Below are 9,931 nucleotides of genomic sequence, written 5' to 3' on the forward strand. Positions count from 1 at the left end.
TGTGCTGTAAACCTTTGTTTCATCTCTCACGCATCCACTAAGCAGCTCAGTGACCCTGGGCAAGTGATATGACCTTTCTGTGCCCTATTTTTGACATCTGGCCAAAGACGCAGCATCATGAATCCAGCCTTCTCCCATATGGGGAAAGAAGAGTGGCAGATTAGGAGTGCATATTATTATTGATGATTGATTTTCTGTTCCAAGCTAAATCAGGATGAAGAGCAGCTTGGAAAGTCTTTTGGCTCTTTGCCCCATCCCAGAGAGCAGTGTTTCTGCAGTCTGCCCCAAGCTCAAACCACCCTGCTGTCATGTGGAAGCTTTGAACTGTCTCCCCGTTTATGCTCAGAAGCACATCACTCTTAGGAGATACTGCACTGAGCAAAGTGAAGGCTGCTTTCTTTGAGGAGTTTCTTTTTTAATCATCAGTACTAAATATCTGCAGCACAGCAAAGCCCTAATCAATTGTCAGTGCTTCACGCTGACGTTTCATTAGGCCAGTGCCAGTAGCAGGTATTGATCCAATGGCCAGTATAAGTTTGTGAGGACCAGACCTGCCTGATCTAGTTGGAAGCTGTCCTGTTGAAGGGGCACTGTCTTCCCATGAGCTCATTGCCACACAGCCAGGCTAGGAGGCAGTGGGAAGCTCCCTTCAGCTCCTGAGCCCTGGGGTTCCTACTGGTGTTGCGGTGGCAACGTGGTTGTAGTGCTCCACTTGTTGATGTGTTTCACCTGCTGTATGCATCAGTGTGGAGTCCAAAAATTTGTGGGATGTTTTTGGTGTAGTGAGTGGAAGCAGTTTTTGCTGTAGTTCTCCTCCAGATCGAGTGGAAGAGTGTGAATCCACCAAGCCTGAGCTTTCAGCCTTCTGCAGGGTTGCTCTTTCACAAGGTCTGAAAAATCCGTGGTTCCTAAAAGCAGCTCAGCTTCCCTTCTTACCAAAGCTCTGTACTGTATAGAGCAAGAAACATCTGTGAGGTGGAAGGACAGAAGGTCCAACAAAAGCGTGAAAAATCTGCACTTCTCTCTGCCTTATGGCCGGAGAGGAGTTGAAGAGCAAGGTATGAGTGCTTGATGCTTTCCATTGTGAGCACATCTGCAAGGAGAGATTGGTAGAAAGAGGCAGAAAATAGGAGAAAATGTTTCACTGGCTCACGCACCGAGTGACCAACCCAAGCTACGCTTGACTATATGGGATAGTTATTATGGCATAAAGAAAGTTATGAGTTTAAATTCACAAAGTGGTTAAGTCTAACCCCTGAGAGGGAACAAGGGTCCCATGAGACACTGCTCAGTAATAGTTACACTGCAACAGTTATCCCAACATGGCTTTCTGCTCAATTTCCCCATATTTTACCTATCTCTGTGTTGTATACAGAAAATAAGCTAGGTCCTGATTCAAGAAAATATTTTATCTCCCCAGAATCTAGTCTTCATACTGAGTTGAGTGCAAGATTTAGGGTCCTGAAAAGGAATTAGGAGACTAAAGCTGCATTTCATTGCTCCCAGTTGTGCTCCCCATAGAAGGGACTGTGCCTCTTTGGATCACAGTCACTGTTAAGTCTCTTCAGAGGCAGCACAGATCCCCTGCATACAAAAATCCCCTGCAGATTCCCCTGGCATACAAAGGAAAGGAGACTAAATGTATGGACAGAATGCATGCCAAATGTATGGACAGAAGGTGCTCAGGTTCGGGTTGACTCAACCAGGAGAGTCTTACCTGTTCTCAAAAAAATGCTCTTGTGGATCTTGCGTATGTGATTGTGTAAAAGGAGTAAAGGCCTTTGGTGTTTGTTTTGGCAGTCTGGCTCCTTATCCTCAAAGCACAGCATAGACTTACTTAAATGTGTAATCATGTCATTTTGCAAAATTGGTGCCCATCACTCAGTCAGCTGGTCTGGACTGATTTTTACTTACTAGGCAGGTGTCAATGCTACCCTGAGTCAGGGTCTGAAGAGTGTATCAGGGCATCAGGAAGGGCCTTCCTGTAGCACTGTACATCCATTGTGCACTGCCTTAGATGTCTCAGCACAGAAGAGACTTAAGATTTTCATCCTGAGTTGAAATCCTAAGAACATCAATGTGTGTTTTTTATGGCTTCTCTTCTTAATGAACTGTCTCTGTTTTGGCAATAAGACAAAACACTGGCCTCTCTCTGCTATCAGCCAATGAATCCTAGTCTCTCGGTTGTAAATAGTTAGCCATGATATAGGGATTTCCAATTAACTGCAGAAATGATGGCAGTATTATTATCTTCTTATACACCAGATGGGATGGAGATACACAGAGACAGTGTGATTTGCACAAGACCTTCCACTTGGCCAAAGGCCGGATCAGCAGCATCATCCATTCTCCCGAATCCCAGTCTGGTGATGTATGTGTCAGGCCATGGTGTTCTTGGGATGTGACAAATGTGACTTGGATCTCGTTCTGCTTCTCTTTCTTCTTCAATCCAGGCTGGTTTTTAAGTAAAGCAGGATGACTTCAGATCCATACCAAGTATGAAATACTTGGGGCAAACTCTGAACCACTCTCTTCTTAAATATGCACGCTTGTTCACAGATACAGATCAGCCTGACTGGCTGTCAGCATGCCTGATGTCTTGTACATGTCTCTCTGCAAGAGTAGTTGGGTGCCATGCAAATTCATTGTGAACACAAAATGGAACCGGATTAAAGTTTGATGTACAATATCAGATTTCTAGAACACAGAGCAAGCAGTAACAGGGTCACCCAAGTTTTGGGCTCTGGGGAATTTGGCCACTGTTGGGCTCTTCTGAAGAGTCTCTTCTTCTTTACATACCTTTTTTAGAAGAGCAGTTTGGGGAACACATATCTATATTAAGCAATGCTGAAATTATCCACCCCTTTCTTGCCCATAAAATGTGATTAAATTTCCCTTGAAAGGGCTTTTTCCGCCTCACAGAAATAACTCTTCTTGCCCTGAAAAGACATCACTTTGTTATTTGTATTGGAAATCTTCACCTCTGTTACAAGTCAATTCTGTAATCACTTAGGAGGAAACAAATACAATTTCTCCATAGCAAAATTAAAATGTGCTTCATAGCAAGGTTTCCTTTTGCATGCTGCCATATCTGTGAAGTCAGGATCACTAGAAATTTGCAGCAGCGTTATTATTTACCATTTCTTTCAAGCAGCCAGCAGAGTAACCCACAGAAATCTTCTTTTCATCCAAAATCCAGCATGAAAGACTGTTTAGTGAAACGTTCCTATCCCAGAGATTAACTAATTGCTCAGCAGTCAGTTGTTTTCACCGCACAGCCAAGGACAGTGATTCCTTTCCCACATGCAGATGGAGTAGTGGTTTAACAAAAAGCAGTTCCTGGTACAGGAGGATTAAGGAGAATTTACTGGAGAGCAATTAAAACCGTTGTTAGAGCAATTTGTTTCTGAGGCAGAATTTCACATCAAAGTAAAGCTATCAATCTGAGGAGTGTATAGAGCAGAACAATAAAGCCATCATTTCAGGCCATCTATTGTGCTTCCTCAGAGTGTGGATTAATAAAGTGAGCTTAGAGGACAGGGAGATTTACAGGAGTAAATTAGGTGAAGCAGCCTAAATGCAGTTTGCATTTGGAAGGAGGTGCTCTGACTTTGATCTCTGCTCTCGCTTCTTGTGGCTTCTGCTGCCCTCTATTCCTGCCAGCTTTCTCATCACTGTCATCCTCAGCAGAGAGTTTCTGACCATGCTGTTTGGTTGCAGACTCCTGCCAGCAGTGCACCACGCAGTCAGAGGCTGCTCCCATACCTGAGCGGTACCAAAATGCTGTTAGTGGAAGATGACTTGGACCCACTGCTCCTTGCTGGATTTAGTGGGTGTTGCTGGCTTGGTCTTCCCATCCTGACTGTCTGCTCCAACCTCCTTGCTTCGTCCTGACCCAGGAAGAAGCATTACTCCAAAGTCTCCTTAGTATTAAGAGCTAAAAATGCATCTTGTGGGCGATCCTGCCATTGTCCTTTGCTTTTGGAACAAGCCTGTTTACCAAAGGTTGCACGTGAAAAATTGGGCTAGTTTTAAGAATATCAAAAAAGAGAGTCTCCAGATACGCCTTTTGTTGGCAAGGCTCCTAGAAAGGGCTAGTCCTCTGGGGTTGAGGCACGAAGCCTCCTAGGCTCATCTGGGCACGTCAGAGCAGTCACTTGAAGGGATTTATTGGTGTTTACCATCCTCTGCAGTGGGAGAGGTTTGAGCAGAATCTATCCTCCTGATACATCTGGGATTGGAATGAGATTTGCAGCGCATAGGGGTTGACGTACAGGGGCAGCATTTGGCATGTGGGACACAGCCATCAGCTGTCTTACCCCATTACCCTTACTTTGTTCCCTGGTGGTTTGTCTGATCCCTCCATGCAGATAAAACATCTGTTTTTTTTTTCCTAAGATCTCACTAGGTCCCACCAGGCTGGTGTAGTGCAGTCATCTCTCATCCTCCCCCTACAGCTTTTAAAATAGTACTGCTTATCTGGAAGGGCTGGCTGGTCTCTGGGGGTGGGGAATGCATCCCAACTGGCAACTGGCCATAACCCCAGCATGCTGGGGAGAGTAAAAATAGCATCAGATGAAGGGTATAATACAGACACAAAAGCTTTAAAGGAAGGCCTAACCCTGACATCTGCACTGCTAGAGGCAGGGTTGAGATACTTCTTACCTACTGTCACATGGAGCGACTCGCACAAAGCTCAGTTTAAGGGCACAAGAGGCAAACAGACGTTTCAGGGTGCAGATCGTCTGACCTGTTTTAACATCTAGCTGCAGGTGAGATGACTCACAGCCTCCGAGCTGTCTGTGGCTCCTGGAGGATGAGTTCAGTTGGAGACATTGGCTCTGTAGGTGGGCACTGCTCCAAGGGTCTGGAAATTGGGTGCAGTTTGTAGTTTGCTTTTAGAAGCAGGAAAATGGCACAGTTATCTGAGCACCTCACGGATTGGGTTATCCTGTGTTCACATTCAAAGTCTGACACAAATTCATCTCCCCCACTAGCGTGAGAAATACGGTAATTACTGTTCTACAATCCACTCAAAGATGCGAAAATTAAGTGTTTTCTTCAAACATCTTCATAAAAGTTTGTTTTACGTTGTTCAGCCTAGACATGAATTAAGCATTCCTTCTTAATATTTTCAGTTGAGTTTTGTTTAGCACTCTTCACAGAGAAAATGAGGAAATGAAGTAGATGTGATTACAGTATTTGTCTGTTATCGGTCATATCATCACGAACTCTCAAATCCATTCACCAGCTTCAGCTAAGCTTGTGAGATGGAGGAAATCTCAAGGATAATTAAATTCCTAAAAAAAAATCAATTGCCGGTTAAAGAAGAAAAGGTCTAAACTACTGCTAACTTTAGGAAAAATAAGCAAATCTCAGTTGTTCTGCAGTCTGTTTGGTAGTGGATAGTCCATAGGCATCACCTGCTCCTACAAAGCTTGCTTGCCTTATGGGAGAGTACAGGGCTTATTAATAAATAGAAAAGAGGCAGTGGAAGACAGTTCTTCTATTATTAAGCAGTTGTGTAGGATGTGGACCGGGTCAAATCTCTCCAGTGGGATCTGAACACTGGTGAAGGAGGTGCTGTATGGGTCTCAAACAGCCACAAGTGAGTCTTGAGTCCTTCAGTGTGGTCAAAAGATGGGTGTTATTTCCATAAAATTTTCATTATTTCCACCGTCTTCATTGCTGAAGCTATCTGGGAAAGTTCTCTATCATACACTCTATGTGTTCCCTTTGCTGCATTTTGCGTGGGCCTGTGCTGTCAGATGGATCACTGGCATGGTCCAGAGCCCTGTTTATTTCTTCCTCAGTCATTTCTCTGATCTGACTTCCAGTGCTCCTGGGGAGGGGAACAGTGAGTAGCTGTCTTCAGGGCCGCATTATTGAATGAGGGGGTCTGCCACGGTGTTCTTGTATTAAATAGAAGTGAAAACACAGTGTTTTAAATAAATCCAGTGGGTTATGAGTGACCAGGTGTGAGGACATCTCTAAGACATTAAATATAGACGGAACAGTTAACTCAGGAAGTATGTCATATGTGAGCAAAACCCTCTCATCCTATCTATGAAGTACCATAGCCAACTGCAGCCCCAGTGCAGCCAAATGGGAGGGCTCCGTGTTCTGCTTTGCATGGCCCTGTGTAGCTGTGGGACACTGAAATGTCATGTCTGCTGCATGTTCCAGCTTCTGGAGATGAGTCAGGCAGTTCTCCTAGGACAGAGGACTTCAGCCTCCCTTGTAAATCGGGCACTGTTGTAGGACATCTCAGTCCGGGTACCCAGACTTTATTAATCACTGGGAAAATCTTTGCATCAACAGCCTCGTGTGGCTTCCCCTCTGCCTCCCTCAGTGCACACCCGCTGTATTCGTCACCATGACAACTGGCTGCCCTTTTGTTATAGGTTTCCGTGAAATGTCATGTATTGTGCACCACTGACAACAGCAGTGAGACGTTCTGGGAACGGGACACAATGATCTGTGGTCCAATATTTGCCACTGTCATGAACTTACTGCAGTTCTTCAAGATTAATTAATTAGGGTACTCTAATTCATTCATGCCCTTGGAATCACTTACTGAGAGATCTTTGCAAATCAAACAAGGTTGTGGAGGGATGATTTTCACATTATCGGTAGAAAAAAAAGAAGAAAATGGGTGCATTTCAAAACATCTGAAAAGATCATAGATTTACCAACTGATTCCACAGTATGGAATGAGAGGACTTGTGAAGGTCACTCTGGAAGTGACGGTGGGCTGGGGTCTCCAATGTGGTGAGTTACCTCTCAGTGCAGTGTGCAGGGAAGGGAGATGGGATCAGGAACAAATGGAGCATCCCAGTCATTGTTGTCTCCTCTGTGCCTGCCTCGTAGATAACCCAAACACCTCAGTGCTCAGGTCTGACCATCAGTTCACCTTTACTTAACCCTTGGCAGCTTGATAACTAACATAATCCCCATTCCCATCCTTCCCAAAATAATTAAAAGAAAGAAAAATGGGAACTCGGTCTCATGAGACAGGATTGGTGTTGCATGGGGTGGTCTTTCACAATCCCATCTATAAAGGAAATGAAGTCTTGCACTGAATCCCTGTCACATTTAATGAATCCAGCACTTGCCAGGAGACCCAAATATGGCTATTTACTCCTTGAGATGCGCTCTGCTCACAGTTAATTCTGTTTCTTCTGATTAATTCCTTTGGGGTTTGTGCCTGTTCTTGGGATATATGTTTCGACAGGCCTAAGTGTAACCTTTCTGAAAAGGGTCAGGGACAACTGAAATAGCTCATCCAATTTAAGGTTTGAAAATAAGCCTCACTCATATCACTGAGGAATGTCAGCAGGAAGTGTTTTTCTGTCCTTATTTACAGATAAAAAGAGCTAGCAATAGTTATTAGACATTAATAGAATTAAGTCTCTGTGTAAACACATTTAATCTGGATGTGACTTCAGTTAAACCACCATGGAAGTGGATTAAATCCAACCACATGAAAACATTCCTAATATGGTTAACTGTTACTCCAGAATAACCGTTACTACTGGAGCTCCCATCCTAGTTTTTTTCCTCGCAGTTCTTTGCCTGCATATCTTTCTTTCCTTTTACTTGTACGTGTTCTGACAATATTGAGTAGTCCCAGCTAGGACTGGATCACTGTTGTGCTAGCCTTAGTACTCCCATGGTTAAGGGTAGATGTCCTGAAATGGGGACAGTGTCCAGCGTGTAAAAAAGGGGTGAAATGTTTTCCTCGTGGTGACAGAGTGGTTCAGTGGGTGACTCCAGTCACCAAAGTGCTATAATCTCACAGTGTCTGCTGGGACCATAGAGCTGTAGAATCACTATGAATGACTTGGTTAGGAGGGGTCCCATAAAGATCACCTAGTCCAAGGCCTCCACCATGGGCAGGGACATCTTTCCCTATTTCTGGTTGCTCAAAGGCCCATCCAACCTGACTTTGAACTCTTTCAAGGATGGAGCATTCACAGCTTCTCTGGGCAACCCCTTCCAGAGTCTCACCACCGTCATAAAAAAAAAAAAAATTCTTTCTCATATCCAATAAAATATGGAGGGATATGGAGGGTCTGTCTGTTAATGCATTCAGCAAAGTAATGGGATCATGTCATCTCCACTGCAGAGATGTAAAGCGGGCAGAAAGCTCACAGCTGTGAGTGCTTGCTTGGCCCTTGCTCTCAGTTGGCCTCCATGGACTTGTACTGCAAATCTGGTGGCATTCATCATCTTGGCCATCCATCCCCATAGCATGGACATGTTGAGTTTCCCTGTGCACAGTCACTGCACTGTGCTGCTGACCCCGTGCTGCTGGGCTAAGCTCATCCAAGTGGTATCTGGCTCAGTGCTTTGGGGTTGAGCCTCTGACACAGAAAAAGACAGCAACTTCCTGGCTTTTGGAAGAGCTTGGGAGTGAGAAGTACAGACAGTGTCAAATTAGCAGAGTTTTGGCTTTTCTTCCGCAGAAGGCAGCAGCAGCAGTCACGGGTAATTATATTCTGTACAAGGAGATAACCTCTGGCTAGAGAAGTTTTCAACAGAGAAGAGAAAAGCAAGAAATGAAAAAAAATTTAAAAAGCTGATTGCAGGGGAAGAAAAGTTTTCAGCGAAGTGCAAGTGTTTGGAGAGGAAATTTAAAACAATGATGCTGTTGTTTCTGCTGTTCTATCATTGGCGCTGGTCTTTATAAACAAGCGGCAGGGTGGAAGTTATCGATGGTATCTCGATGCTTTCCCAGCCCTGTACTAACTGGTGTGTGGGGCATGGGAGCACTGCCAGCCCTGCAGGATCCCCAGGCACCCGCAGGCACTGCCTGCTGTGGCCAATGAGCAGGAGGTGGAGGATGTTTCCGCTCTGCAGATGTTTCCAAGGACTGAGGCACGTGGCCTGGCCCAGCAAGGTGCAGAGCAGCAGTCAGCAAATGTGGCTTCAATTAAACGTGGTTTCTTATTTTGCTGAATCGAGGGCAACTTCTTTTGCATTTCCTTGCTTTCCCCTGTGGCTCAGAGAGTGGCTCCAGGAGTGTGGGCACTAATGGAGGGGAGCATCTAAGTGAGTGTGTGTGTATGAGCATGTGTGTCACTGCTTCTAGGCCAGTGGTGTCAGATGAAGGTATCTTCCATGTTTCTCTGTATTTTTGTTTTTTTTTTTTAAGTGAGCTTCTAATAAATATATTAACTTTCCAAATTATTATAAGCAGCTGAATCTGTCAGCAGCACACAAAGATATATGTACTGCGTTTGAAAGCTCTCTGATGAAGCTTTGAAGCCCAGCTTATCCTAGGGAAGGATGTGTAGCCATTGTGACACTCCTCCGCCAGCTTCGGGAGGTGTGAGACTTGAGAGCGACTATTTCTTTGCAAATATGGACAGGCGTGAGAATCTTTTACCAAAAAAAAGTAAAGGATACTGAAGTATGGCTACTCAAATGGGTACTTCAGAACCCACATCCGATTGTCACAGGGTTTTGTTTGGGTGCTGCTGGGGCTTTCTTTTTCTTTTGTTACCAATGCTGTCCCAACACAGTCCATATTTGGATCTCACCACCTTTTCTCCTTAGCTCCAGAGAACCAGATTGCCCTATCCTATTGAAGCCCTACATTCAAGAAAACTGAACCAACCTTAAAAGAAAAGAAGGAAAAAAGATCACTTATGAGTAATGAGCATAGAATCAACAGAAAGGTTGAGGTGGCAATTCTTTGGGTCCTTCCACATGATGCTCAGATTCCTTTTGCTACAGAGCGATGCTGCAGGGTGAAACAACTGCAGCACTAAATGCCTTCCTCCTTTGAGTGGCACAGCATCATGAAACAGTGGATATTGCTGGGTTTTAGAATCACACAGCCCCGTTACGGTGCTCCCGGGACACACACACATACTAGACACATAAACTGTTGTGCTGCTGCGTGAAGCCACGTGACACAGCACAT

General features: G+C 44.6%; 1 protein-coding gene across 2 annotated transcripts in view; it reads left to right on the forward strand.

Moving 5' to 3' along the window:
• KCNH5 (potassium voltage-gated channel subfamily H member 5) overlaps nt 1–9,931 on the forward strand; it is a 158,103-nt gene that overhangs the window by 134,213 nt on the left and 13,959 nt on the right. The window lies entirely within an intron of this gene.

The sequence above is a fragment of the Numida meleagris genome, chromosome 6, assembly GCF_002078875.1.
Source record: "Numida meleagris isolate 19003 breed g44 Domestic line chromosome 6, NumMel1.0, whole genome shotgun sequence".
NCBI lineage: Eukaryota > Metazoa > Chordata > Aves > Galliformes > Numididae > Numida > Numida meleagris.